The sequence below is a fragment of the Malus sylvestris genome, chromosome 11, assembly GCF_916048215.2.
Source record: "Malus sylvestris chromosome 11, drMalSylv7.2, whole genome shotgun sequence".
Lineage (NCBI taxonomy): Eukaryota > Viridiplantae > Streptophyta > Magnoliopsida > Rosales > Rosaceae > Malus > Malus sylvestris.
Window position 1 is genome coordinate 16,975,429 of NC_062270.1, and position 11,469 is coordinate 16,986,897.

Sequence of the window (11,469 nt, forward strand, 5' to 3'; positions counted from 1 at the left end):
ATGCAAGGTCATTGTTGTTTGACTAATTTGTAATTAAACTAACACTTACTTAATTATTAAAACAGATTTTATCAAAGATTTGAGATTTATGAATTTAAATAGATTAAATTAACAATAAAAGAAATCTAAAAGTCTGGAGAAAAACGTTTTTTTTAATTAACAATTTAGAGAAATCTAGGGTTTATGTGAAATCCCATCCCCGGAATTTCACTATTCATTATGTATCTCGTTATTTCAAATGACTAGGTACATGCATAGTGAAAATTGGAACTTGGAACTAGAAAGATTTTACAAAATAAGTATCAATTATTTTATTCAAAGTAGAGGGAAAAGATAATATCATTAGATATAAAATATTAATGATAGAATATATATTAATAATAAAAGAAGAAAGAGAGAAGGGTTGGAGAAAGGAAAAGAAAAAAGGGGAGAAGGAAAAGAAAGGGGGGGGGGGGAGGATCTATGGGATCGCTCTTTTTTTCTGGGAGGAAAGAGGGGAGAACTTCCCACAAATATCTCCACAACAGGGTCCTGGGTTCCTTAATCTAATCTGCTACTCTCTCTCTCTCTCCCCATGTTGCGTGTCTTTCCCTCCAAAATCAGGAGGTAGGCAATTCTTCCATTCCCCCTTACTTTTCTCTCAAATTAATTCGTTTAGATTTTTAGTATGATGATCATTTGTTGCATAATTCACTTGATAATGATAATTTCAACTATCTAGGTTAGTGATCATTCTATTTTTTTTCCTTTCGTTGTTTTATTTCTTGGATGTGAGGGTCTGGAAATTAATTGTTCGATTTTTCAGTTGTTCGTTCCAATTATGCTCAGTAAGTTCGAGAGTCTTTTACCATTTACATGAAGGAGATATATATCATATTTGATCATCCTGTGTAAGCCTAATAATTGATCGATTTCTCTGACAAAATAATATAATGTCAAGAAAAATATGGTGAAGTGTATTTACTTTTCGCATGGTTCATTAATAATTAATTAATAAACATAGTACCTCCATGACGAGCACGAGTTTATTCAAGTTAGAATTGCTGTTATTACAGCTTGGCAGCATGACTTTTGGTAACTCGAAGAAAACCACTAAAGGAAAGGGAAAAGATTAGTAGTTTGATTATAAGTGGTGTGTTTAGCTCTTCGAAAATGTATTTTGCACTCCAACCTAGTGTATAAAATAAAAATATATGTGCGGTAGAGAATGTGGGTTTCGGACATCGAATTTAGAAATTCAAGTCCCCGTTTTCAGTAATATTAGTACAAATCGTTTAGGTTGCTATTTAAAGGTTATGGAATTTTGGCTGTGATTGAATAGATTTGGTTAGTGGATATTGGTAATTGTGGGTTCTTCTTGGAAAGACAAAATTAAATTAAAGGGACGAACTACGAATGACTTGATCCCTATTAAAAGTACGTAGGCAGTCTAACAAGAGGTTAGCTGCAGCCATAAAGTGTACGACAAATTACTACGTAATTCAAGGCATGGGATGTGCTTGGTACTTATTCTGGAGGCGGGTATGTTAAATATATGGTTATTTAATGATGTCACATGTATAGAAACAGAAACTTCCTCAGTAAGTTTTCGATTGTATTTCACAGAATAATCAATTACACATGTAAGGATATATATAGCCTTTGGCCATTTACATTAATACCCTTTAACTGCTTTAACTAATCACTTAACTACCTTGACTAACCACAACTATTAACAAACTAATTACATTTTAGTTATAACAAACTATTTTTCAGTAGCTATACTGGATGACTTGTCATTCTCCCTAATACACCCCCTCAAGCTACAAGGGGAATCAGAGTTGATTCCAATGGGAAGCTTGGAACACAGATAAGCAAATCTGCTTTTAGATAGAGACTTGGTGTGAAGGTCAGCCAATTGATCTTCACTACAAACAAATTGCACTTTAATGAGTTTTGCTAGGACCAATTCTCGAATGTAGTGATAGTCAATCTCCACATGCTTAGTTCGAGCATGAAAGATAGGATTAGATGCTAAGGAGATTGCTGAGATGTTGTCACACCATAGTGTAGGCTGTGTAGGCAATGGAAAATGAAGATCACGAAGGATTTTGCTCACCTAAGTGATTTCTGCAACAGTGTGGGCTAAAGACCGATATTTAGCTTCGGTAGATGAACGGGCAACAATGCTTTGTTTCTTGGCACTCCAGTTGATGAGATTAGGTCCAAGGAACACACAGTATCCACTAGTGGAATGTCTATCAAAGGTGCAGTCGACCCAATCAGCATCAGAGTATGCCGAGAGATGAACAGAGCCTTTGGTGAACCATAAACCATGTGAAAGAGAACCTTTAAGGAATCTGAGAACTCGTTTGGCTGCCTGAAGGTTGGTGCATGTAAACATCTTCCTTTAAATCTACATGAAGGAATGCATTGTTGATGTCTAATTGGTTTAAAAATCAATTATATTGAACATCAAGTGTAAGAAGAATCCGAATTGTGACCGGTTTAGCAACTGGATTGAAGGTTTCTTGAAAATCAATATTTTCTTGTTGATGAAAACCCTTTGCCACAAGGCGAGCTTTCTATCTATCAATCGTGCCATCTGGCTTTTTCTTGACTCGAAAGACCCATTTACATCCAACAACATTTTGGGAAGGATGTGAGGGAACAAGGGACCAAGTTCCTGTGGACAGTAAAGCATTATATTCATCCTGCATTGCAGCTCGCCAGTGAGCATGCTTGGATGCTTGTAAGTAAGTACTGGGAACAAATTCAAGGTCAATTGGAAGTGGATGTTTTGTTGATGCATAAATCCGAGGTTTGTAGATCCCAGCCTTAGATCGTGTAATCATAGGATGTGTATTGCTAGAAATGATGGGATGACTTGGCTAAATTGGTGGCAAGATTGAAGATTCTGAAGAAGGGATTGAAGTTGTAGAAGTATCCATTGAAATGGTTCCAGGGGAAGAGGAACTCGGAGTAGCAAGAACATGTACAAAATGACATGGCGTTAAAGATGTATTACTAGGGGGAGAATGATGAGGATATGTGTTAAAATGAAGATCAAGTGATGAAGAACACACTGGAGTTGAATTATCCGAACTTGGATTCTGGAGTTGCAGAGACCTTCATTGAACACTACATGTCTTGATATGTAAATGCTGTTGACATAAGGTTTAAGCCATGGAAAAAATTGACAACCAAACACCTTGAGTTTAGAGTAATCGGGGATGTTGATGAAACAGAAGTTGCCAAGGTGACTTTGAACAACCAGAGATGTGAAGTCTATTGATAAGATACATGGCAGTGGAAAAGGCTTCAACCCAAAACGTATGAGGCACATGAGAAGCAACAAGTAAAGTTCGAGCTGTCTCAACAAGATGCTTGTGCTTTCTCTCAGCATAACCATTTTGCTCAGGCGTGTGTGGATAGCTATATTGATGTAATATACCATGTGTACGGAGAAATGTTGCAAAAGAATGAGCAGTAAATTCACCCCCTAAATCTGAATGCAAAACTTTGATTTTATTGCCAAGTAAGTTTTCTACATAGGTTTTGAAGACAACAAATGTAGAAAAAATATCGGACTTGGATTTCAATGGAAAGAACCAACTATATTTGCTAAAGTCATCAACAAGTAGTAGATAATACTTGAAACCACTACTAGATGTAAAAGAGGCAAGTCCCCATAAGTCACAGTGTAGAAGTTGAAGACTTTGAGTTGTTGATGAAGACGACACTCCAAATGGAAGCTTGTGATTCTTAGCAAGTGCACAGTCGGAACAGAAGAAATCCACAGTTGACTTGCCTTGCTTGACTTGCCTTGCAATGCAAGGTTATTAGTTGATATTACCTTTCTAAAGATGGAAGAGGAAGGATGACCTAAACGCTTGTGCCATACTTTGACAGGAGCTTTGATACTGAGAAAAGCTGAAGGTTGAGAAGTATGAAGACTGCTAGAACCGTGAAGAGGGTAGAATCCATCCCTAACCAGTCCCCGCAAAAGCATCTTCCCCGAAATGTGATCCTTGACAGTGGATCCATAGGGGTTAAGGGTCAATGAACAGTCATTATCTTTTAGAAATTGATAAGCAGATAAAAGATTATGTTTCATGAGAGGAACATGTAAAACTTTTTTCAGTTTAAAGGAAGTATGAGGAGTGTGCAGAGATGATGAACCAACATGATGAATAGAAAGACCATTACCATCTCTAATATACACTTTATCCTCCCCAGTGTAAGGAGTAGGAGAAGAGATGTTAGCAACATCATTTGTAATATGAGAAGTAGCGCCTGAATCAATCAGCCAGGGCTGAGATGATTTGGTAGAGTGATGTGCACACATAGCAGCAAGCTTGGCTGGAGGAATTTGTCCATAAATGTCCGGATTCATGTGATCAAAGCAGTCAAGTGCCTCATGGCTGGTGGAATCACAAATCTGGCAAGGAACCTTGAAGTTGAAAGAACCTTGATTAGGGTGAGAACTTTGATAGTTTCGATTGCCACGATTGTTGGTGAAGGTACCACGATTATGAAAATTGAGATTGCCTCGATTGGAGAAGGAATTACCCCGAGTGGATTAGCCACGATTGGAGTTGTACTGAGATGCAGAGTGAAGAGGTTGATTTTGAGCAGCAAAGGCAGATGGAGTGGGAAGTAGAGGGGGCTGAGATTGCACCGAGAATGCCTGAAATGGTTTAGTTGCAGAGGATGAGGTGACATTTTTTTTTGCGGGCCATAGAGAGTTACTTAGTGAGTAAGAGACCATAGAGTTCATCAAGAGACGTAAAAGTCAAGCGCAGCATAATGGAATTAATGAAGGACTCGAACTCATCAGGCAATCCATGGAGTGTGGCAGTAATGAGATCACGATCAGACACTGAAGCACCAGTGACTTGCAAGGAATCTGCAATTTCCTTGATTTGTTGAAGGTACTCAGAAGTTGAAAGAGATCATTTCTGAATTGATTGAGGTCATGAGCGCAACTAATGAATGTGAGCCTCTAAAATTCCACCAAAACGTTGTTCGAGCTTTACCCAGAGCTGGTGAGAGGACGAAACCCCAACCGTGAATGGAATAATTTCCTCAGAAAGAGTAGAATTTAACCAAATCAAGAGATTTTGATCTTTTTCATACCAGTCCTCGAAGGTAGGGTTCAACGATCGATCAGGTAAGAATGGCGGTGGACAAACTTCAGTTTCATCAATGACGCCAAGAAGCTTGTAACGCCTGAAAATTGGGGCAAACAACGCACGCCATGGCAGGTAGTTGGATCTTTTCAGTTTAATTGGCACCATACTGCCAATGTTGTGAATCGTAAGAGACGTGTACGAGTTCAGAGGACTCGGATTGGAAGAGGAATTAGGGTTTTGAACGAAGGGAAAGCCGATCTAGGTGGTGGCGAATCAAATTGAGCAACCATAACTTGCAGAAAACACAATGCAAGAAGGATCGAAGACGAAGAATTGAAGAATCAGAGAGAAGAAGGGAAGAAGTGATCAAGATTCGATCGATCTAACGAGCAGAAGGTTTGATCGGAGCTATGAAGCAAAAAGGAAAGATACCATATAGAAACAGAAACTTCCTTAGTAAGTTTTCGATTGTATTTCACAGAATAATCAATTACACATGTAAGGATATATATAGCCTTTGGCTATTTACATTAATACCCTTTAACTGCTTTAACTAATCACTTAACTACCTTGACTAACCATAGCTATTAACAAACTAATTACATTTTAGTTATAACAAACTATTTTTCAGTAGCTATAGTGGATGACTTGTCATTCTCCCTAATAACATGTCGATCCTGGACGTATGTCGAGATCGGGGCATGACAATTTTAGTGGTATCAGAGCTTAGGTTAACAACTTGGACCAAGGAATATGATTGGGAGAAATACCATGATCCATGAATGCTTAGTTATTTGAATTTTGCAAATGAACCTATGGATGTTTGAAGTAGCATTAAACAAGGTGTTTCTGAGTAACAATGTAAAGTAATTATCATAATGTACAAGAAGTTGAAAATAAATGCATATACGTGATCTATTGGTTGAGGTTGTTAATTGAACCCATTATTTTGTTGAATTATCTATTATTGAAGTTGTTATTCATTTTGATCTAGCATACCCAAATTAATTATGTCTTGTCCGAATCAGTTTATGTGTTGGTGAATGGACTAGTAACTACCCTACACAGATTATCGAAACTATTGTAGACCAATTCAAATGCTTTATTGAACTCAGGAATTATACATAGTATTTGATGGAGACGAAAGTATTGATAATGTGTGATTACTACTTACTATGTATGATGCATGATGAGGGATGATCAACCACTTTTGTTCTCTAGCATAGAATATTCCAACTGCTAGTCTATATATATAATTATATATCCACGTTTGTTAAGCTCATTGGCTATCTGGAGGGATTACGCCTAAATTTTGTTTGAATCACTGGTCCTATTGGTCTCCCACTTATTGATTCTTATGAACACCTAGTCTTGTGAATTTTTCTGGATTAGTGTCCACTCATGTCAATCTTCATGGGTAAGCTTTCAATTTTCTTCTATTGCCAAATATTTTGTTTTCATTATAAATAAATCAGTCTTCGTGGAATTATAATATGATGAGTGGCTAGCCAATTAAAATTCTTTCTTGTAATGATATACTTGACTACTGTTGTTGTTTGAAACCCATTTGATATTATAACTTCTCATATATATTGGAAAGGATAAATATTCATATATGCTTTTGACGAATTGGCATGTGTGCATATATCCGTGTTCAAATGCTTTAATTTGTACTATTTACTTGGATGAAAAAAATATGCAAGACTTTGGCTGTTTCCTAAATTTTAGTTATGTAAAGGTTTTGAACATCACAAGGCTAAGGTAGTAATTGAAATTCTCGTTACTTTCAATTTTTTTTTTTTTGGGTGTATTGATCAAATATCATGTCCTTGGGTTTGGGTTCAAATGTCAATTCTTGCTAATAGTTGAGTATAATATAGATAGAGGTTTGAACCATGATTTTTGGATTGTACAGAAGTGTTCTGAAGTTGTAATTTGAATAAAATGAGTATGGGTTCCAAAAATTTCAGAAAACTTATTTTACTGCAGATTTACTATTACAAGTGGCTTACTATAGCTCTTGATTTCCCGGTCGTTGTGATTTCTTTTTGGTCCAATATTATGTATTTGGAAACTAGGCATGTCCATGATTAAACCCATCTGATTTCAATAAGTTCCGTTGAGTTTTGACTGATAAAAAAAAATAAAAAAATCATGTCCAAAGTTGAATCACAGAGCTGCCAAATAACAGCAAGTTCTGCATTTCTAGTTTTGGGTCCCTATTTTATACCTGGCATAAGTTTCAATCTAGAGCTCTGTTTCCTACAAATCTTCAATGGTTTTAAAGTACACAAAACGAGCTTCAAAACTCTCTTAATTTTGTACCCTTTGGTTCAGTTTTGAGCATTCAAAAGTGAGCGTTAACTTGGTTGATGAAAGCAGCTGTTTTTGTAGCTTATGGGGAGATATGAGTGTTGTTTTTAACTTACTCAATTCATCTCCCAGTTTCTTTTAAATTACCATTGCCTTGTATCAGTGTTGTTATTGGCATTATAAGTTGTACTAAGATTATGTCTATGCTAGGCATGTTTATAATTTGTAATTAGTTGCTTTGTTGCTTAGTAATATCCATCATTGGTGTCCGTTATCATTTGTTCATGCTTTTATAAATTGGATTAGGCTCGGGAGTTCTTAGAAACTTTGGAGGGTGTGTGTTAGCAAAGCTAGTTGATACATGGGAAGAAACATATATGTTTACTATGCACATCATGGGGGTTGATTTATGATATGTGGTGATAAGAAGGCACCATGTATCAGTGTGGCTCATGGGTGGTCTTGCTTGGTTAATCCACATCAGGGGACCACGCCATGTGAAGTGTGAATCTATTGGATCAAATTACGTAGAGTTGTGGGCCCCACCGTCGATTGAGAGTTGACTTTTGGTCACCATGTCTCGAATCGTTTATAAAACTAAAATTAGTATTACTAGAAACTTAGTGAAGCTTTGTGGACTTGTCTCGGTGAGTGACTTTAATATATGTGATGTAGTTAATACCCTGAAAACTCCCATACTAGTATACTTTGTTGATACAACATGGATTTCTAAAATATGTTTTATGCTAAATAATTGTTTTTATAAAGTTTGTCATCGATCTACAGTATGAAGCATTATGTGACTTGGATATTTGAACTGATGATGGATTGTGTTTTAAAAAATATATTTGATTGTTGATAAACATAAGGACTAGTAGAGGACCGTTACCCTAGTGCCATGGAGTTAGGTAATACTGAGTTTGCACCATGTAGCAGTGGTACATGGATGGTCCTGCTTGGTTAATCCGCATTGGGGGACCATAATATTTATGGATCGCAATTGGTTAATCCACATTGGGCGATCCTTATGGCCATTTATACTTAGGAGTGATCATGCTTGGTTAATCTGCATTGGGTGATCACTGCCTAACAGCTCTGTAGGTGTGACTCTGCTTGGTTAATCCGTATTGGGGAGTCACTACGTACTTGGTTATCTTGACCCTGGTTGGTTAATCCACGTTGGGGGGTCACTAGTGGTCCTACTTTGTTAATCCGCGTTGGGGGACCATATTATATATGGGTCGTGCTTAGTTAATCCGCGTTGGGCGATCCTTATGGCCATGTATGCTTAGGAGTGATCATGCTTGGTTAATCCGTATTGGGTGATCACTTCCTAACAATTGTAGGAGTGGCTCTGCTTGGTTAATCCACTTTGGGGGGCCACTTCCTGTTTGGTTGTTTATGTAGGCTTCGGCTGAACTGCGTCACTCTAGCCCTAGTTTTAATGTACATATGAACGATGATTTTTGAGAATCTTGTGGTTGAATTAGAAAAGCCGTTGGATGTCTGGGTGACTCATTTGGAGATTTCAAAGGATTGGTATTGATTTCTTATGAATGTTTTATATTCAAGGTATATAAACTGTGATTGATGTTTGGTTTTATTATTGTTATCATATACTTTGTATTATTATCACTCAAGTTTCGCAGCTTATCCGAGTTTTGGTTGGCCAGTTCACCATTCCCATGATGTTGGTACCGATTATACATGTGATAGGTCTGGGTTGATTTCAAGAAACTGCGTGATATTTTGGTTCCGTTGAGTGGTCCGGATTCCTCGCTCTTGCTCATTTTCATAAAGTTAGTTCGACCCTAGATTCGAGTGAGTAGGAATTGCTCACAGTAGACATTGTGTTTATAAATTTGTAAATTAGATTTGCCGCTAGGCGCATGATCTAGTCTAATCCAATCAATGTCTTGTTTGTTCCTTGAATGCTTTGAAATCAACCTGCATATTCACATAGACACTGCTAGAAAAAGATAGATTAAAAACAAAATATTTTTGTAATTTTCAATTTTTTCATATGTTTTTTTTAACTGCATGGTAAGTGAAACAAATAATAACGAAATTAACAACCATAAAATACTTGCCCGAATTTAAAAGAAACTAAAAAGAGTTGGGATAGAAAATTGGGTTGCCTCCCAACAAGCGCTTTAGTTAACGTCCATAGCTAAACGTTGCCGAAGGCTAATGATCAAGTTACTTGTTCCTGCAGAGTTGATCACCCGCTTGCACTAAACTTCCTTATAAATGGCTTTAGTAAATACTTTTTGACCATGTTACCATTTTGAAAAACCTGCTTAACCATATAAGGGCCTTTCCACCGAGACTCTTGTCTCCCTGGAATTAATTTAAAATTGGAATTCAACAACCACACCTTTTTACCATGCTGTAATTTCTAAAAATTTGGGCTGCCTTGCAACTTTTTATCTTTTTTCTTAATGTTAATCGGCTGGACATCATGCTCCACACTTTGCTGTTGTATTTTAGGACTTATGCAATCACGAATCAAATTTGGAGGCTTTATGGGCAGATGGTCAGTTGATGATCTGGTCATAAACTCGACATTAGGTAAACCATCTAATGTATCAACACGCATGCATTCTAGCTTTTCACCTAGATGTGTGGTCGCTTCAAACAACCTAAAAACAACTGTTTGATCTTCAACCCGAAATGTTAGTATTTCGGCTTCAACGTCAAGAGTATGGGCTGTTACTGTGAAAGGGCGGCCTAAAATGATGGGTGTTTTCAAATCCTTATCCATGTCTAGAACCATAAAATCAGCTGGCAAAACTAAGTTGTCCACCTTTACAATCTTCATGGACCCCTCTGGGATAGGTAATTGAACGATCTGCCCATTGAATAATGCTGGAGGTTGGCTTTAGCTTACCTTAACCTAAACGTTTAAAAACAGAATAAGGCATTAAGTTTACATTAGCCCCAAAATCACAATTTCCAATGGTGCAAGAGATAGTAAAACTCCCTAGATCTTTCTTCTTTGAAGGCAATTTATGCAATAAGACAGTGCTAAACTGTTCTGTTAGCACAATTTTTTCTAACTCAACAAGCTTTCTTTTCTTACTGCAAACATCCTTCAAAAATTTGGCATAGGAAGGAATCTTTCTAATGGCTTTCAACAATGGCAAATTAATATGAACTTTAGCCAAAGTTTGCATAAAATCTTTTAACTGCTGATCCTTAGCTTTTGGAATCAATTTTTTTGGGTCTGGTGTTGGAGGCTCATAAACACGTTCAAGAGTTTGCACTGAGGGAATGTTAGATTCTGCCAGGTTATGTTCTGCTGCAATTTTAGTAACTGTTTTTTATGTTTTTGTTGTTGGCTACACAACGCTAATTTCTTCATTTGTCCGGTTGTCATAACTCTTTCCGGATCTCAAAGTCCTCATTGCACAACAATCTTCTGTACCTCTTGGATTTGGAACTGTTTGGCTTGGAAATTTCCTTTTTTCTCTTTCTGTGATCTGTGCAGCTAGTGTCCAAATTGTTGCTCCAAACTTTTAATTGATGCTTCAACACTTTGAATTCTTTGATTGCTAACATCTATGAATGATTGAGTTGGCAAGTTGATCTTCCAAAGATGGTTTGGATGGAATAAATGGTTTTTGTGTATTCTGGAATGATTTTTGCATTATTCTGATTATCATCCCATTTGAAATTAGGGTGATCCCTCCATCCTGAATTGTAATGAGTTGCACATGCATTATTCTTAGGCCTTTGATAGCTATTCATCATATTAACATGTTTCTCACCAAGCTCCGGGTAGGATTCTTTATGTGGGCAACCCATTATATCGTGCGTAGCCATGCTGCAAATACTGCAAACTGTTGATGTAGGTGGTTGTAGTATAGAATTTGCAATTTGTTGTAGAATAATATCAAACTTTGCATCCATTTTCTTCTCCATTTTTTTTTATTTGTGCAGACATGTTAGGAGAATCTGCTGATAACTCAAAAATACCCCTTTTCTGTGAATGTTCTGCTGCCCACTATTGAGATTCTGTAGCCATCATATCAAATAATTC